Below are 19906 nucleotides of genomic sequence, written 5' to 3'. Positions count from 1 at the left end.
AGGACTTCCAGAACTATGTTGAAGAGATATGGAGAGAGTGGGCAACCTTGTCTTGTCCTTGATTTCAGTGGGATTGCATTAATTTTCTCTCTGTTCAGTTTGATGTTGCCTATAGGCTTGCTGTACATTGCCTTTATTATGTTTAGATATGTGCCTTGTATCCCTGATCTCTCCAAGACTTTAAACATGAATGGATGTTGGATTTTGTCAAATGCTTTTCCAGCATCTAGGGAGAATATCATGTGGTTTGTTTCTTTCAGTTTGTTAATATCATGGATAACATTGATGGATTTTTGTATGTATATTGAACCACCCCTGCATACCTGGGATGAAGCCTAGTTGGTCATAGTGGATGATATCTTTGATGTGTTATTTATTCAGTTTGCAAGTATTTTGTTGAGTATTTTTGCGTCAATGTTCATAAGGGAGATTGGCCTGAAATTCTCTTTCTTTGTTGGGTCTTTGTGAGGTTTAGGTACCAATGTGACTGTGGATTCATAGAATGAGTTAAGTAGTGTTCTCTTAGGGTCTGCATGATATCCATCCATGCCCTTCTGGCTTTCATAGTCTCTGTTGAAAAGTCAGGTATTATTCTAATGGGTTTGCCATTATTTGTTACTTGGCATTTTTCCCTTGCAGCTTTTAGTATTTTTTCTTTGTTCTGTATACTTACTGCTTTGATTATTATGTGGTGGGGGAATTTTCTTTTCTGGTCTAATTTTTGGGTGTTCTGTAGACCTCTTCTTTAAGTTGGGGAAATTTTCTTCACTGATTTTGTTGAAAATATTTTCTGGGCCTTGGAGCAGGGAATCTTCATTTTCCTCTATTCCTATTATCCTTAGGTTTTGTCTATTTTTGTTGTCTTGGATGGTCTTTGTCAGGAATCTTTTAGATTTAACATTTTCTTTGACAGATACATCTATTTCTTCCATTGTATCTTCCACACCTGAGATTCTTTCTTCCATCTCTTGTAGTCTATTGGTTATGCTAACCTCTGTAGTTCCTGTTTTCTTCCCTAAGTTCTTTCTCTCCACAATTTCCTCCATTTGTGTTTTCTTTAATTTTTCCAATTCTATGTTCAGGTCTTGAGCCGTTTTGTTGATTTCCTTCACCTGTCTGACTGTATTTTTCTTCAATTCCTTCAGCTGTTTGTTTGAACAATCTTCTGTTTCTTTTATTTCTTTCAGTGATTTAAGCTTTTCCTGAAAAGCTTAAAAGGCCACAAACCAGTTTGGCTGCAACTTCCTGTATTTCTTTACAGATGGCCAAAATCTGCTTGTTTTTATCTTCCTCTATTTCTTTAAGAATAGCCATAGTCTGTTTGAGTTTATCTTCCTCTAGGTCTTCATGCATTTTATTTCTTTCCTCTGTTATCCTCTTCAAGAGCATTGTTGTTAGGTCATCTTCTCGAATTTCAATTATGCTGGGATGTCCAGGGCAAATTGCCCCTGGATAATTGGGTTCTGGAGATGCCATATTGCTCTGTCTTTTGTTGGTTGAGCTTTTACACTGGCCTCTACCCATTGGGCTATCTTAGGTGTTTGGAGTTAGTTTCTGGTGGTTCCTGGAATCCTGTGGTGGAGAGAATCCCCTTGGCAGGAAGATGGTTTTTCCTGAAGGAAGCCTTCTCAGCTTTTTGGGTATAGTCACTGGATGCCTGGTGTTTTTCAGGAGTTGCTGCTGCTCACCTCAGTCATAGAGACCTGAGTGGTAACTGTGGTCCTTGTTAGTCGAGAGGGCTCTCCTCTCACCTGGAGAAGTCCTGAAGACACCTGCCCTGCTTCTGGTTTTCTTGCTGTAAATTTAGTGATCTGCTGCTGTAACCTGTGTGTCCCTTGCTTTGGTCAGTTTTGTTAGGGATAACTATTTGCCCCTTGGAGCAGTATCTGGAGATTGATCTCAGGGATTCTGGGCTTCTGTAGGTCTGAGGTTGAGGCTCTGTGCCCCAGTATCCAAGTGGTAATCTGTGGCAGGTGGGTAGTGCTTTCCTGGTAACAGCAGGCTATCTGGTGCTCAGCAGGTCTCTGGGTTGAGCAGGTCCCTGGGTTGGGCAGGCCTATGGGCCCTTTTCCATGGATATACTGTGTGTCCTAAGTCTGTCCCCTTTGCTTCGTTCCCTGTGAGGAGGATTTCTCCAGACAGTGACTGCCAGTCTCTGGTGCCCTGGGGCACACAGCTCTTTCTGTTCTGGAGAGCTGGGTATGCAGCAACTGTCTGTGCATGAGGCTGTAGCCCAGTTCATTGCTGGCGGGCAGTGTTCTCCTGGTGCCACCATCTTGTCTCTCTTATTTTGTTTCTTAAGAGAAGGTTGGTTAAGGTATTTCTTGTATAAATTAATTTGTCTTTTTCCAACCTCTAGAAAACTAAGCTTGTTGAGCCTGTGGATATATATCTTACCTGGTTGGAATAATTTTAGCATCACTTCCACAAATACCTCTCATTTCTGCTCTCTCCTCTCCACTTGGAATTCTGATGGCATATATGCTTTATCTTTTGCTATGTTCTCAGGTCTGTAAATTTCTAAACCTTTTTCATTCTCTTTTCTCCTGTGATTTCTATTATTTTGTCTTCCACTTTATTATTTCTTTAATTTCTTCTTTTATGTTTTTGTACTCATGCATTGAGTTTTCCTTCAGAATACTATGTTTTTAACATCTTGTTGCCAATTTGCTCTATCTATATTCCCTTTCAAAGATTTAATTCTTTGCTCATATTTCTCACTCTTTGTTTAGATGTTCCATTTTTCACCAAGTTTCTAAAGACATATTTAAACATTTTAGTTAGCTGTTTTGAAATCTCTGTGAGATGATCCTAATATTCCTGTTGTTGCTTGCCATCAACATATTTTCTTTCTTTTTCTTCAGTTTACAATCCTATTTATTCTTATCATGAGTTCTTTCTTTTTCCTTTACAATTTTTTTATTTATTACAATTTATTCACTTTGTATTCAAGCTGTAGGCCTCTCCCTCAACCCCTTCCAATCCCACACTCTGTCTCTCTTCTTCTCCCTTGCCCCTCTCCAAGTCCACTAATAGGGGAGGTCCTCTTCCCCTTTCATCTGATCCTAGCCTATGAGGTCTCATTATCTTCCTCTGCAGCCTGGTCAGGCTGTCTCCCCCAGGGGGAGGTGATCAAAGAGCCAGCCACTGAGCTCATGTCACTGACAGTCCCTGCTTTCCTTACTAGGGATCCTTGCTACTTAGGTTTTTAAGGTCTGTGGATTGTATCATAGTTATCCTGTACTATTTGGCTAATACCCACTTATAACTGAGTACATACAGTGTGTGTCTTTCTGTCTCTGGATAATATTTTCTATCACTTAGAATCATATTTTCTAGTTCCATCCATTTGCCTACAAATTTCATTATTTTCTTGTTTTTAAAAACTGAGTACTATTCCACAATTTCGTTAAACATTCTTCTGCTGAGGGACATCTAGGATATTTCCAGCTTCTGGCTATTAAAAATAAAGTTTCTATGAGCCTAGCTGAGCAAATGTCCTTGTTGTATGGTGGACATCTTTCAGATGGGCGTGGTATGGCTGGGTGATGAAGAATTATTCCCAAATTTCTGAGAAAGCTCCAGATTGATTTCCAAATTGATTGTACAAGTTTGCACTCTCACCAGCAATGGATAAGTGCTTCCCTTTCTCCATGTCCCTGCTAGCATGTGCTGATACTTAAGTTTTTTATCTTAGCCATTACAAAAGTAGATAGATTTCTGAGTCATTTTGATTTGCATTTTGATTTGCATTCCTGTGATGACCAAGAACTTTGAGCATTTCTTTAAGTGCTTCTTTGCCATTAAAGACTGCTCTGTTGAAAAATTGTTTTTAGCTCTGTACTCAATTTTTAATTAGATTATTTTGTTTGTTGATGTTTAATTTCTTGAGTTCTTTATATTTATTTAATATTAGCCCTTTGCTGAATGTAGGATTGGTGAAAATCTTACTACTGTTTCATTCTATTGACAATGCCCTTTGCCTTACAGAAGCTTTTCAGTTTCATGAGGTCCGATTCATTAATTGTTGATTTTAGAACCTGAGCTGTTTGTGTTCTGTTCAGGAAGTTGTCTCCTTTGCCAATGAGTTCAAGGCTCTTCCCCACTTTTTCTTCTAACAGATCATTTGTTGAAGATGCTGTCTTTTTTCTATTGTATGGTTTTGGCTCCTTTGCCAAAAATCAAGTCTCCATATTTATGTGGGTTTATTTCTGGGTCTTTCATTCAATTCAATTGATTAACCAGTCTGTTTCTATGCCAGTACCATGCAGTTTTACTACTATTGCTCTGTCATATAGTTTGGAGTAAGAGATAAATATGCCTCCAAAAGTTTTTTTGTTTTTTTGTTGTTTTTCTTTTTTTTAATTATTGTATAGGACTTTTGTGGGTTTGTTTTTGTGTTTTTTTGTTTTGTTTTGTTTTTTGTTTGCTTGTTTTTGTTAGTCTGGGTTTTTTTTGTTTTCCATATAATGTAGAATTGTTATTTCAAGGTCTGTAAAGAATTGTGTTTGCATTTTCATAGGAATTGCATTGAATCTGTAGATTGCTTTCGGTAGGGTGGCCATTTTTACTATGTTGATCCTGCCAATCCATGATCATGTGATATCTTTCCATATTCTGATGTCTTCCTCCTATTTCTTTCTTTAGACACTTGAAGTTCTTGTCATACAGATATTTGGCTTGCTTGGTTACAGTTACACCAAGACACTATATATTTGTGGTTCTTGTGAACGGTATAGTTTCCCTAATTTATTTCTCAGCCTGTTTGTACTTAGACAGGAAAGATACTGATTTTTTTAAATTAATCTTGTATCCAGGCACTTTGCTGAAGGTTTTTATCAGCTGTATTAGTTCTCTGGTAGAATATTTGGGGTCATTCATGTATACTGCCATAACCCTGTTTTTCCAGTCATATCTTAGTGCATTAACATGATCCATGTGGCAGGAGACCTGGCTGCTCCCATGTTCCCATGAAAATGATCCTTTTCTCAGAGCAAACATTTTTGGAAACATCTTCACATGCAAACTTTGTCCAGCCAATACAGGCCTCCCGCACCTCGTCTACCTGCCTCCTCTTCTACTCTTTGACTGACTTTTAAGTGTTTACAATTGTGTGTCTAGTAGTTTTTATTTGACATTCACATAATTGATGTAACCCCTCCATTAAGCTTCCGTATTCAGAAAAATTCCAAAACTTCACAAGAAAGATTGAATTAACTAAAATAGTTATAGTTGAGAAAAATAGATTTCATTCAGATGTACACGGAAAAGTACTGAAAGCAATGCGCAAAGGGGCTTTCTAGAACCTACCATTTCAGCAAATCCTCTAGGCTTACTCACCATCCTCAGTAGTCCACTATAGAATCTCTGCTTAGTTAGCCACACCGAGGAGCTAACGGTTTGATAGCACCAGCCTAAGACATCAGACTAGCATGACATGTCTTATTTTATGAATGAAGTTTGGAGTACTTTTGTTCATTAGTGGAATAATTTAGTAATTCCACCTGTGTGACCTATCCCATAAAGACAAAAGTATCCATGACTACCCTTTCAAAGAAAGTTTCTTAATTTTTGACCTGTAAGGGGCACTTCTTAGGTTTCCCATAGACAAAGTTTCTTGTTCTTTTTCTTTCGTTTTTTTTTTTTTCCTTATCATTTATTACAAATTATCCAATTTGTATCCTGGCTGTGGTCCCCAGCCTTGTCACCTCCCAATTCCATCCTCCCTCCCTCTTCTCCCCCTAAGCCCCTCCCCTAGTCCACTGATAGAGGAGGGCCTCCTCCTCTTCCCTCTGACCTTAGCCTATCAGGTCTCACCAGGACTGGCTGCATTGTCTTTCTCTGTGGACTGGTAAGGCTGCTCCCCACTCAGGGGGAGGCGATCAAAGAGCTAGCCACTGAGTTCATGTCACAGACAGTCCCTGTCTTCCTTACTAGGGATCCTGTTCTTTTTCTAATTACAAAGTGCTCAGTTGGAGAAGTCATTAAGATGCATATGCTCTAATATGTCGAGAATATATGATGTTTTGAATAACTAGGAATGTGTCTGAACTTTTACACCTTCACAAATATGATGAGATGCACATCCAGCATTTTGAACAGTAGCAGTGACCCAATTAAGTGGCATTAAAGTTCCTTTTAGGCAGTAAGTGGACCATGAGTTACTCTGGGAGCACAGCACTCCTCTTCCAAACAGCTGAATAACTCTCTGCTTAGGAGCAGGGAGCCTGTATTGGTTATGCAGACTCCTTACTGGCTCAACCACAAAACCTCAGAAATGACGAATCTCAGTAAAGATTGCCTCAGTTCCCTCCCACCATACCACATAAAATCTCTCAGAACAGGGTAGCAAGATAACCCTCCCACTCTCAGGAGATAACTCCTCCCACTCTCAGGAGATACCCCTCCCACTCTCAGGAGTGCCTTCTCATTTTTCTTTAACAAATTTGGGTTCACTTTGCTCAGTCCTTAGTCCTTCCTTATTCATTTTGGAAACATGAAAGCTGTTGCCTTTCAGTGGCTATGGTGGCTGGTGATTCTCCAGGACACTAGCACACTTACTTAAGGTCACTAATAGCCAGGAAAGACTCTATTGTGCTCAAAGATTCCTTATTACCAACTGATGTAGTCTTTCTTTTTATCTCCTATATAAACTACTTGTAGTCACAGATTCCACCATCCCATCAACCATGTTTGTAGCAGCAACCGAGATGTTCCTAACTGAGGAATGGATACAGAAAATGGAGACAGTTATTTACACAATGGAATACTACTAAGCAATTATAAACAAGGAAATCATGAAATTTGCAGGCAAATGGTGGAAAATAAAAAAAGATCATCCTAAGTGAGGTATCCCAGAAGCAGAAAGACACACATGATATATACTCACTTATAAATGGATATTAGACCTATAACATAGGATAAACATACTAAAATCTGTACACCTAAAAAAGCTAAGCAAGAAGGACCCTGGGTAAAATGATCAATCCTCTCTCAGAAAACTAAATGGGATGGAAATCAAAAGAGGTAGAAAACAGGGAAGAGGACAGGATCCTACCACAGAGATCCTCTAAAATACTCTACCCAGTAGTGTATCAAAGCAGATGCTGAAACTCATAGCCAAACTTTGAGCAGAGTGCGAAGAATCTTATGAAAGAAGGGGGTGATAGTGAGACCTGGAGGGGACAGGAGCTCCACAAGGAGAGCAACAGAACCAAAAATATCTAGGCCCAGAGGTCTTTTCTGAGACTGATACTCCAACCAAGGACCATTCATGGATATAACCTGGAACCCCTGCTCAGATGTAGCCCATGGCAGCTCATGCTCCAAGTTGGTTCCCTAGTAATGGGAACAGAGACTGTCTCTGACATGAACTCAGTGGCTGGATCTCTGATCACCTCCACCTTATCAGGCCAGAGGAAGATAATGTAGCCAGTCCTGATGAGACCTGATAGGCTAGGGTCAGAGAGAAGAGGAGGGAGGAAGACCTCCCCTATCAGTGGACTTAGGGAGGGGAATGGGAGGAGATGAGAGAGGGAGGGTGGGTTTGGGAGGGGATGAGGAAGGGATCGACAGCTGGGATGCAAAGTGAATCAACTGTAATTAATAAAATAAATTAATTAATTTTAAAAATAGGGCAATGATTTACCATGTGACACAAAAACTCTGTTAGTAAATACTATTATTTCTTTATTTCTTACAATTTATTAGTTTTACATCCCAATTGTAACCCCCTCCTTCAACTTCTCTCAGTCCCACCCTCCCTCCCCCTTCCCCCCCATCCCCTTTTCCTAGTCAACTGAAGGGGAGGCGGGTTCTCCTCCTCTGCCATCTGTCCCTAGCTTATCAAGTCTCATTGGGACTGCCTGGATCCTCTTCCTCTGTAGCCTGGCAAGGCTGTATCTTCAGGGAGAATTGATCAAAGAGCAGGCAACAGATGTTCGTGACAGAGGAAGACCCTGTTCTTCTTAACTCAAGGACCACATGGAGACTGAGCTACCTATGGGCTACATCTAAACAGGGGGTCTAAGTCCTCTCCATGCATGGTCCTTGGTAGGTGCATCAGTCTCTGCAGTACCCCCTAGGTTCAGATTTTTTAGCTATGTTGGTCTCCTTGTGGATCTCCTATCTCTTTGGTGTCTTTCTATCTCCCCCTTTACTTCCAAAAGGCTCCCTGAACTCTGACCAAAGTTTGGCTGTGAATCTCAGCATCTGCTTCTATTCCTTGTTGGGTGGATCCTTTCAGAGGACCCCCTATAGTAGGCTCCTGTCCTGTTCTTTCTCTTCCCCCATTTATTGTGTCACCCTGTTTGCCATACTGAACAAGATTTAACCATTTTTCCTGAGGTCCTCCTTGTTGTTTAGCTTCTTTAGGTTTGTAGATTTTAGTATGCTTATTTGGGAAATTCATTCATCAGTATTGATTGAGTGTCCTTTAGTGTTTCTGAATTTTACAAGCAGGTTCACAGTAATGACTCAAGACAAATCCTTTTATTTTCAGCAAACGGGAGAAGACATTTTAAAATATATCAGACTATTTTTTAAGCAAAGATTACTTTCAAAAAAAGATATTTGGGAAAGAAATTTAAATCAATCCCACTGAAATCAGGGACAAGGCAAGGCTGCCCACTCTCTCCATAACTCTTCAACATAGTGCTTGAAGTCCTAGCTAGAGCAATAAGACAATTTAAAGGAGATCAAGGGGATACAAATCAGAAAGGAAGAAGTCAAAGTATCACTATTCTCAGAATACATGATAGTATACATGAGTGACCCCAGGAATTCAACCAGAGAACACCTTCAGCTGATAAACACCTTCAGCAAAGTGGCTGGATACAAAATCAACTCAAAAAGATGAGAAGCCCACCTGTATATCAAAGACAAAAGGGCCAAGAAAGAAATTAGGGAAACAACACCCTTCACAGTAGCAACTAATAACATAAAGTACCTTGGTGTGACTCTAACCAAGTAAGTAAAAGACCTGTTCGAAAAATCCTCAAGTCTCTGAAGAAAGAAATTAAAGAAGATATCAGAAGATAGAAAGATCTCCTGTGTTCATGGATGGGTTGGATTAACATAGTGAAAATGGCCAACCTGCCAAAAGCAATTCTTTACAGACCTTGAAAGAGCAATTCTCAAATTCATGTGGAAGAACAAAAAAAACAAGACTTGCTAAAATGATCCTATACAACAACAGATCGTCTGGAGGGATCTTCATCCCTGATGTCAAGCTGTACTACAGAGCAATAGTAATAAAAACTGCATGGTACTGGCAGAGAAACAGAATAATGGATCAATGGAATGTAATAGAAGACGCAGAAATAAGTCCACACATCTACGGATACTGGATTTTTGACAAAGAAGCCAAAACCTTACAATGGAAAAAAAAGATAGTATCTTTAACAAATGGTGCTGATCTAACTGGATGACTACATGCAGAAAAATGCAAATAGACCCATATTTATCACCCTGCACAAAACTAAAGTCCAAGTAGATCAAAGACCTCAACATAAAATTAGACACACTAAATCAGTTAGAAGAAAAAGTGGGGAAGGGCCTAGAACTCATTGGCACAGGACATAACTTCCTAAACAGAACAACAACAGTACAGGCTCTAAGATCAACAATCAGTAAATGGGACCTCATGAAACTGGAAAGCTTCTGTAAAGCAAAGGACACTGTCATCAGAACAAAACAACAGCTTACAGACTGGGAAAGTATCTTCACCAACCCTATATCTGATAGAGGGCTGATATTCAGAATATATAAAGAACTCAAGAAGGTAAAAGGCAACAAATCGAGTAATACAATTTAAAATTGTGGTACAGAGCTAAACAATTCTCTGTAGAGGGATATAGAATGGCTGAGAAACACTTAAAGAAATGCTCAATGTCCTTCATAATCTGAGAGATTAAATCAAAATGACCCTGAGATTTCCCCTTAGAATGGCTGAGATCAAAAACTCAAGTGACAACACGTGTTGGAGAGGTTGTGGAGAAAGGGGAACTCTCCTCCATTGCTGATGGGAATGTAAATTTGTGCAATCGCTTTGGCAATAAATCTGGTGCTTTCTCAGACAATTAGGAATAGTGCTTCTTCAAGATCCAGCTATATCACTTCTAGGCAAATATCCAAAGTATGTTCAAGTACACAACAAGGACATTTGTTCAACCATGTTCATAGCAGCTTTATTCATAAAAGCCAGAAACTGGAAACAACTCAGATGTCTCTCACCAGAGGAATGGATGCAGACATTGTGGTACTTTTACACAATAGAATACTAAGCAGCAATTAAAAACAATGAAATTTACCGGCAAATGGTGGGATCTAGAAAAGATCATCCTGAGTGAGATATCCCGGAAGCAGAGAGACACACATGGTGTATACTCACTTATAAGTGGATACTAGACATATAATATAGGATAAACATACTAAAATCTGCACAGCTAAAGAAGCTAAGCAAGAAGGAGGACCCTGCGTAAGATGATCAATCCTCACTCAGAAAGGAAAATGGGATGGACACTGGAAGAGGGAGAAGATGGGAAAGAGGACAGGAGTCTACCGTAGAGGGCTGAGACTCCTAACCAAAGTTTGGGTAGAGTGCAGGGAATGTTATGAAAGAAGGGGGAGATAACAGGGCCTGGAGAGGACAGGAACTCCACAAGGAGAGCAACAGAATAAAAATATCTGGGCCCAGGAGTCTTTTCTGAGACTGATACTCCAACCAAGGACCATTCATAGATATAACCTAGAAGCCCTGCTCAGGTGTAGCCCATGTCAGCTCAGTATCCAAGTGTGTTCCCTAGTAAGGGGAACAAGGACTGTCTCTGACATGAGCTCAGTCACATGCTCTTTGACCACCTCCCCCTGAGGGGGGAGCAGCCTTGCCAGGCCACAGAGGAGGACAATGCAGCCAGTCCTGATGAGACCTAATAAGCTAGAGTCAGATGGAAGTGGATTCCCCTCCCCTATCAGAAGAATTGGAGAGGGGAATGGGAGGAGATGAGGAGGGAGGGCAGACTTGGGAAGGAATGAAGGAGGGGGGATACAGCTGGGATTCAAAGTGAATAAACTGTAATTAATATTAAAAAATAATTATATCCCCCTATACAAGAAAAAATAAAAAATAAATAATTATATTAAAAAAAGATATTTTACCAAGGCTTAAACCATTGTATTTACTTAGAGTCCACCCAGCTTTGGAAAAATAAATGGGTAATCCATGTCCTGCTCTATCATTCCACATGACAGCAACAGAGGCAACTCTGGACCCCTGCAGCCATCCTGTCTCTCTAGGTTGAACAAAGAGGAACAAAAAGACTTTGATACAGTTTGTAGTCCAGAGAAATAAGTTCACTACAATTCTGAGGTCTAAAACCACAGCTAAAAAAATAATAAATAAATAAATAAATAAATAAATAAAGCCTCACAACTGTTGAAAAGTACATTAATTTCTCCCTCTAGCTAGACCTGACCACATCATTACTAGAGAGCATCATCTACAATGCTCTACATACTACCTCATTTTCAGTTTTTGTTAAGAAAAAATTTAGAGTCCTCTCTCTTGCTTAGTTTCTTTAGATGCACAGGTTTTAGTGGGTTTGTCCTATGTTGTATGTCTATATGAGTGAGTATATACCATGTGTGTCTTTTTGCTTCTGAGACAACTCACTCAGGATGATCCTTTCTAGATCCCACCATTTACCTGCAAATTTCATGATTTCCTTATTTTTCATTGCTGAGTAATATTCCATTGTGTAGATGTACCACAATTTCTGCATCCATTCTTCAGTTGAGGGGCATCTGGGTTGTTTCCAGCTTCTGGCTATTACAAATAAAGCTGCTACAAACATGGTTGAGCAAATGTCCTTTTTGTGTACTTGAGCCTCTTTTGGATATATGCCCAGTAGTGGTATGGCTGGATCTTGAGGAAGCACTATTCCTAGTTGTCTGAGAAAGCGCCAGATTGATTTCCAGAGGACCCTAACTAAAACGTCCAAACCCCATCCAGAAAGGCAAAGAGGATGGACATCAGAAGAAGAAGAAAACAGGAAACAACCTAGGAACCTACCACAGAGGGCCTCTGAAAGCCTCTGCCCTTCAGACTATCAAAGCAGATGCTGAGCCTGATGGGCAACTGTTGGGCAGAGTGAACGGAATTTTAGGTAAGAACTGGGAAATAGTAAGAGCTGGAGAGGACAGGGTCTCCACAAGGAGAGCAACAGAACAAGAAAATTTGAACATAGGGAACTTCCCAGAGACTCATACTCCAACCAAGGACTATTCATGGAGATAACCTAGAACCCCTGCACAGATGTAGCCCAGGGCAGTTCAGAGTCCAATTGGGTTACATAGTAATGTGAAGAGGGACTGCCTCTGACATAATCTGATTGGCCTGCTCTTTGATCACCTCCCTCTGGGGGGGGGGGGAGCAGCCTTACCAGGCCACAGTAGAGGACAATACAGCCACTTTTGATGTGAACTGACAGACTAAGATCAGAAAGGAGAGGAGAACCTCCCCTATTAGTGGACTTGGGGAGTGGCATGCAAGCAGAGGGAGGAGGGAGGGTGGGATTGGGATGGGAGGAGGGAGGGGCTTATGGGGGGATGCAGAATGAATAAAGTGTAATTGATAAAAAAAAAACAATTATATTAAAAAAAAAGAAAAAATTTAGAGCATACTAAAATGAGTAAAAACAGTTTAAAGAGACAAAACAAGGCTCAGAACTAGATTCAGGAATGAAGGAGTATTGAAATTATCAAAATGAGGTTTTCGACAACTATGAAAAAATTCTGAGGATTCTAATACCAATAATCTGAGGCAGTATAAAAGAACAGCTGGGTCCTGCACGCATTCAAGTTGATATTCTAGATGATTCTAGAGCCACAAAAACAGGCAAGAGATTTTTAAAAAAACACTCTGGCAGAAAACAAACAAACAAAAACATGAAATCATTAATCTAAGCTGTCACCTCAGGAATTTAGAAAATAAGAGCACATTAGTGATGATATAATCAAATAAATAAAATTATTAGAGCAGAAATAGAGAATTCAATGAAGTTGAAGTGTCAAATTCATTAACAGATTTTCTCACCTTTGTAGAAAAAAATCAACAAAACAAAAACCTTGTTATTTTTTAAAAATAAACAACATCTAGCCACGCTGTTTAATAAAAAGGAAAGATATCATTACAGAAGTAGTGTACATAAAAAGAGATAATCAGAAAATTTGAACACAGGGTCTTTCCAGAGACTCATACTCCAACCAAGGACCATGCATGGAGATAACCTAGAACTCCTGCACAGATGTAGCCCATGGCAATTCAGTGTCCAAGTGGGTTCCACAGTAATGGGAAGAGGGACTGCCTCTGACATAATCTGATTGGCCTGCTCTTTGATCACCTCCCCCTGAGGGGGGAGCAGCCTTACCAGGCCACAGAAGATGACAATGCAGCCACTCCTGATGAGATCTGATAGACTAAGGTCAGAAGGAAAGAGAGGGGGACCTCCCCTATCAGTGGACTTGGGGAGGGGCGTGAGTGAAGAAGGGAGAGGGAAGGTGGGATTACGAGGGGAGGAGGGAGGGGCTTATGGGGGGATACAAAGTGAATAAAGTGTAATTAATAAAAAAATAAAAATTAAAAAAGAGATAATCGTGGAACTTTCTGAAAATTCTGTCTTTTAATATTTGAAGATGAACAACTAGATGAAATGGTCAATTTCTAAAAGAATACAATTTTCAAAATCTATACAACCAAATTAGGCAATCTTGGCATACCTCCTTGTATTAAAGATATTCACCCAACATGTCAGAACGGTCTAAAGCACAAGTTTCAGGCACAGATGTGTCCACTGGGATTTGTTGAATCACTGGGCAGCGAGTGGGGATTGCTACTTCTCTAAGGTTTCTTGCAAAGGTAGAATCAGAAGCAATGCATCCTCACTGACTCTTCGAGGCTGCCATCAGCCTAAGGGCACCACCATGCAAAGACATGAAAAGAAAACGATAGATGAATACCTCTCATGGCTCAGATGAGAAAATTATCCTAAAAGATACTATCAAACCAGTTGACAAATGTATAAAAATAATTATATACTATAAGAAATTAAGATTTAACCCACTTGTGCATGGCTGCTTCAGCATTAAAAAAGCAGTTAGTGTGACTGTTGACCTCAGAGGGCTTAAAGCAGCAAATCACATGATTACATCAACAGATGCATAAAAAATGCTCGCAAAAACCTTTTAAGGCTTGTTTAAAAAAGCAAACAAGAAAAGAAGAGAACTTTTTGACTTGGTAAAGAGCATCTACAAGAGACCTTCTGTAAATGTTAGCCTTAATAATAAGGTATTAGATGTTTTCCCAACAAGGTAACTACAAAGATGTCCCCTATTAGCTATCCTTTTTAATCAGTCTTGCAGAAAACAATAAAGACAGAAAAAATAAGTATGTGTGTGTGTATATACATATACATACATATATATACACATATACATATATGTTCTCACCAGAGTTGAAGATTATGTTCTCCCCAAAATTGCACAAGAACATTTATTGCAGCTTTATTCATAATTTTCAAAACTTGGAAGCAGCCAAGAGGCCATTTAGTACGTGAATTGAAATGTTAACATCGCGTATCGAGGCAAAGGAAATTTATGGAACACTGAAAACGATTGTCCCATCAAACCATTCGGCAAAGTGAGAGAAACTAAATGAAAGCACCTAACCTGCCAAGGTCACGCACTGCTTGACTCCGGCTACAGAACACTGTGGAATAGGAACGTCCATAGAAATGATAAAAATCATAACACTTGCCAGAGGTTGAGGAGCAGAAAGGATGAGCACACTAAGAATGCTTAGGATACTTAAATTATTCTCTGGGACACACTCATAACAGAAAGAGCTGTTACAGACGCAAAAGAGCCAGCGTGGTCCCTCGTAGAGAATACAAACAATAGATGGAAATGGAGCACAGTACAGGTTCTCCTGAATTAATGTGCTACTCTGCGTGGGATTCCGGGGTGTGGAGAGGTTATGCACCCGTGGATGTCAGAGATAGTGAAAATAATCAATGTACCTTCCAGTTAACATTATAAATCTCAGGCCCCTTGAATCCATGTCACAAAAAGAAATTTTGACCAAGAACAATTGTACTTCAAGATACAATTCAACTCTTTAAAACCTGTCTTCTACAGCCAAAACAAGTGTCATAAGGTTCCACCCGTCTTTTACCTGTTCATTCCCTCCAATGGGCCCCTGTAGACTCTCTCTTATTTTCTTTTTTTAATTTATTTTTATTATTAGTTACATTTTATTAACTCTGTATCCCAGCTGTATCCCGCTCCCTCATTCCCTCCCAATCCCACCCTCCCTCCCTCACCGCCTCCCTGCCCCTTTCCAAGTCCACTGATTGGGGAGGACCTCCTCCCCTTTCATCTGATCCTGTTTTATCAGGTATCTTCAGGACTGGCTGCAAAGTTGTCCTCTGTGGCCTAGCAGGGCTGCTCCCCCCTTGGGGGGTGGGGAGGTCAAAGAGCCTGCCCTTGAGTTCATGTCAGAAATAGTCCCTGTTCCCCTTCCTGGGGTACCCACTTGGTTACTCAGCTACCATGGGCTACATCCGAGCAGAGGTTCTAGGATATATCCATGCATGGTCCTTGGTTGGAGAGACAGTCTCATAAGACCCCTGTGCTCAGATATATTTGGTCCTTGTGGAGCTCCTATCCTCTCCATGTCATATTAACCCACCTTTCATTCATATGATTCCCTGCATTCTGCTGAAGGTTTGGTTATGAGTCTTAGTATCTGAGTTGATACACTGGTAGGTAGAGTCTATACCACTCCTAGGCATAGATCCAAAAGTTGCTCAAGTACACAACAAGGACATTTGCTCAATCATGTTTGTAGCAGCTTTATTTGTAATAGCCAGAACCTGGAAACAACCAGAGGAATGGATACAGAAATTGTGGTATTTTTACACATTGAAATACTACTCAGCAATTGAAAAGGAGGAAATCATGAATTTGCAGGCAAATGGTGGGATCTAGAAAAGATCATTCTGAGTGAGGTATCTCAGAAGGAGAAAGACACACATGGTATATACTCACTTATTTAGACCTGTAAGATATGATAAATGTAATGAAGTCTGTATACCTAAAGAAGATAAACAAGAAAGAAGACCTGGGGTAAGATGATCAATCCTTACTTAGAAAGACAAATGGGATGAGCATTGGAAGTAGGAGAAAACAAGTAACAGGACAGGAGCCTACCACAGAGGGCCTCTGAAAGACTATACCTAACAGTGTATCAAAGCAGACTCTCTTTTTCATGTTACAGTCTTGCCACTTTTCTCTAATCCAAACTAGGTTTGCTGTTTCTGCATTGGAAATGAATTTTCATGAGTAGTATGGCTGGATTAGGACTTGAATCACAGCTTTTTTTTTTTTTTCTTGAGTTATTGTGGACAGGATTAGTCTGCTGAACTGAATGACTCAGTTCATCCTGACCGTCCCATGAAACAGGCATTGCAACCACCTCTTTCTTCTCCCATGGATTTTGCCAAAACTAACAACAAATCTCAGGATTCCACTACTTTCTTGATGAGGCCCTAGGGGACCTCAGCGATAGTCAGAACTGAGGGTCCGTTCATACATAGCTTTAAGACAGAGGCAATGGCAAGCAGTATTTGCTGAGCAAGTTTATATACACTCAGTTTTGGACAAAAGAACCTATTACAAAACTTTCCAGGGATAGTGTGAGGTTCATATTAACATCCCCTTTTTGGAAATAAGGAAACTCAAGATTTTCAGAGTTGAGTTATAGAATTTGTTTGGGTCATACTGACTGGTGTTTGTGGTTTCTAGTTGCAATGATCATTATCCCAATATGATGTGCCGTGAGGACATGGGCCTGTAATCCTGCTGCCAGGAACTTGCCTGATTCTGAGTGTTCGAGAGTGGCAGTCATTTCAAGGTCACTTCTCTGTGTATTTCTGAGAAGTCACACTCACAAAAGACCAGAAATAACCTTAGTAACAAATTTCGAATGAGGGATGTGATAATTTGGGACCTCAGACTGGCCCCGGATTCTCTAGAGCACATTGAGGTCCACTCCACCCTTTTCTTCCTCTTGTGTGTTTCAGTGAAAGGTGTGAGCCACCACACTGAGATTCCCTTCATCCACAGGAAACACGCTTTATCTTACACAGGAAAGTTTTCTCTATAAACTGTAAGTACCTGAGAGAATACACATGCATGAGCACACACTGCCTTCATATCCACCCTTTTCATTTTAGAGTATCCTAAAAGAAAGGCAATTAAGTTTTAGATTGAAGTAAAAAAAAAAAAAAAAAAATGAAGCTTAAAATGTTGTCTTTATAGCCAAATACTTAATCTGCAGACATGATCTTATATTCAAACTAGTGCTTTCCTCACTGCAATACTCTGAGAGCTAAGGTGCCAGAATACCTGAAACTTGTTTAAAATGCCCTGAATAATTATGTATTGGGGAAAATTAGATCCCATCAATGCATGAAGCTGAATGAGGTTTAATGTTAGTGATTATGGAAAAGCCACTGTGTTCATGTCATTCTAGTGCCATACAAGCTGTTTTCAAGCTCTTGAAGTCTCCATGGCTATGTGATATAAGCCTTTCCCGTGTGGTTTCATAGAACAGATCTTATTAGACAGAAAGAACATCCTCACAGAGGGCTAATCCCCCAACACTGGCTCCCACAGCTGTCTGGCAGCCCTCATTCAGTGTATTGGCTTAATTCATAAATGAAATAATATTTGATTCATTTTCATCCTGATAAATGGCTTCAATTCTAGGTGTGGTAGATAGAATATAAAGCCATTATATGTTGAATATGCCTACTGTTTCTGAAATCTCCATTCTGAGATCATCTCAGAATGGCTGGATGAGGCTTCCATCAATCATCAGTCATTAGGATGTGATACAAACCTTTCATAGTCACTATGAGGATGTGGCTAGTCTGCTTACAACATAGGTCATTAAGGCATCACTGTGGCAAGTGTAGTTTCTCTATCTTGGCAGAAGAAATAGTCACCATCACCTGGCAATTTAGATTGTGCTATGTGACTCCTTTGGGCTAGGAATGAGGTTTGGAAACATCTCTGTAGATGCAATTAGTCATGTGTTTCTATGGTTATTTATAAATATTATGGCCAAACTTAGTTAATATAGAATGATTATAAATTATTGTGTTTTTTTTAATTGCCAGGAGCTGTTTTCCCTAAGAAGTCATTTAGCAGTAATTTTAAATTCTGTTGACTCTGATGAATGCAGCTTACCAGAGAGAAAATACTAAGAAGGCCAACATCTTGGGAATTAGACGCTAGCTTGCTGTAAGAAATGAGAAAGGGATGGATAAAGAGAACAGGACTGTTTATTTTATTTTATTTTATTTTATTTTATTTTATTTTTGGAAGTGTTGGAGGGAGTGCTTATTTGTTAGCTTATTTGTTAGTGCTTATTTGAAAGCAGCATCTCTGGGAAAATCACCCGTACCTGTGGGCACACTAGGAGTCTGCTGTAATAAGTCATCTCTAGGTCTGAAATTCTACAAATTAAAATTAAAACTTTTCCTTGTACCATAACGACCTACATTATTACTAGAAATGCTAACAATACTGGTTCAGTGAAGAATTACATTGGATGAAAACTAAAGAGGATTTAGCAATATTCAGTGAGAAATCCAAATCATGATCACATAGACTCCTCAGCGAGTTCCAGTCCACTCACTCAGCCTCGTTAGCTGAGCGCCTTGGACAGACAGGATCCTAACTGAAGGGCTAAGCGGCCAAGGTAGTCAGCGATTGTATACATTAGATGACATCACATAGTGATTTCATAGTCATTTTAGTTTATGTCAAAATAGACTATTATGTGTGCACAAGGATGAATTTGCCTAATGACACTTTTCTTAGAATACAGCCTGGTCTTTAACCGACACATAATTGTATTGTAGTAAAAGCCTTGGGAGTCAGGCTTGTTTGCATTATAATTATATGGCAGAGAAAATTATTTAGTCAACAGCGAAGCACTGAAAAAAGTCATATGTCTAGTGTGTGTGCACATTTGCAAACATGCAGGTTAACATTAAATATGACACATACAGTCATGGTATTAGCACCTTTAATGACTGTCACATAGGCATCCATGTGACAATGCGACAGTTAAAAGCCACAGTGTTGCTTCTGCACATTATATTTTTAATTAATTCCTTGGTTATTTGTAAAATTTTAACAATTTTCCAGTTGCAAAATTATCTGATGGTTTTTGTTTTTGTTGTTGATGGTGTGGGAGATAAGGGTTCAGGAAATTAATTTTTCTGTTACAAAAAAAAAAGGAACTCATAACAAAAAAGTAAAACTTGTTTCAGTTCATAAGTTATGATTTTATAACTAAGCCTTTGAAGCTCAAGCCTATGAGTTCTAAGATATAATTACTATACTAGGGATTGAAGGTAGAACTATAATTATAATTATAAATAATTTCCCACTTAATTTTAATACTTTAATTTAAAATTATTTTTGAGAAAAGATTTCTTGTAGTCCAGGCTGGCTTCAAACTATCTATTCTACTCCTGACCCTCCTGCTTCTACCTCCCACATGCTTGAATTTCATGTGTGTGCTACCATGCCAGCTTAGACAGTTCTGGGGACCAAGCCCAGTGAGCCATGCATGCTAGGCAAATACTTTACAAATTGAGCTATAACCCAAACCTAAAACTTTAATTTCAATTTAAAATATAATCATGATCTGCCTTAGTCCATTTTGTGGTGCTATAACACAGTAGCAGAAACTGGATAGTTAATGCTGAACAGGAATTTTCTGGCTTCTAGTTGTGGAGGCTGAGAAGTACGATGCCAGCACTCCAGCAGTTCA

Source organism: Meriones unguiculatus, chromosome 18 (assembly GCF_030254825.1).
Source record: "Meriones unguiculatus strain TT.TT164.6M chromosome 18, Bangor_MerUng_6.1, whole genome shotgun sequence".
NCBI classification, from domain to species: domain Eukaryota; kingdom Metazoa; phylum Chordata; class Mammalia; order Rodentia; family Muridae; genus Meriones; species Meriones unguiculatus.
The sequence above is the reverse complement of the archived record's forward strand: the minus strand, read 5'-3'. Positions refer to the sequence as shown.